A 702-nucleotide genomic window follows, 5' to 3' on the forward strand; every position below is an offset into this window, starting at 1 on the left:
TGTACTCTTGCTCTGAAATATGTTACTGAATATTAAAGCTGAAATGAAATGTTTCTTCTAATCGTGTAGTTATTAAAATTTTTAAAAAAGAATAGAAATTGATTTAAGAATTTGGAAATTTCATAGAAATTTTGCAGACTAATTTCTCTTGAATTTAATAATAAAAATCTGAGCTCTTAAAAAAAAGAACCTGGGTTCAATGCCCAGTACCACCAAAAAAAAAGGAAAAGAAAGAAGATAAAAATGAAATGTTTCTTCTAATCGTGTAGTTATTAAAATTTTTAAAAAAGAATAGAAATTGATTTAAGAATTTGGAAATTTCATAGAAATTTTGCAGACTAATTTCTCTTGAATTTAATAATAAAAATCTGAGCTCTTAAAAAAAAGAACCTGGGTTCAATGCCCAGTACCACCAAAAAAAAAGGAAAAGAAAGAAGATAAATTTGAACTGAGGATTTAGCTCAGCAGAGTACTCTCTTAAGCATGGGTGAAACCTTGAGTTCAATCCCAGCACTGAAAAAAATTCAGGAATGTTTGAGGGGGTCCTAAGACAAAGAATGGTCTTGCTTATTTCAAGTATATATAATATATAATTATACATAACATATATAATTATATATAATATATGTAATTACTCTAAAGGAATTTATATATAGTGAAGTTGAATTCCATAGGAGTTCCTTTTTCTGGTTTGTTTTTAGT

General features: G+C 26.9%; 1 protein-coding gene across 3 annotated transcripts in view; it reads left to right on the top strand.

Annotated features, from left to right (window-relative positions):
- The window catches only part of Dock11 (dedicator of cytokinesis 11), a 221678-nt gene that overhangs the window by 163879 nt on the left and 57097 nt on the right, over nucleotides 1-702 (top strand). The window lies entirely within an intron of this gene.

Source organism: Nannospalax galili, unplaced genomic scaffold (genome assembly GCF_000622305.1).
Source record: "Nannospalax galili isolate Female #2095 unplaced genomic scaffold, S.galili_v1.0 scaffold311, whole genome shotgun sequence".
NCBI lineage: Eukaryota > Metazoa > Chordata > Mammalia > Rodentia > Spalacidae > Nannospalax > Nannospalax galili.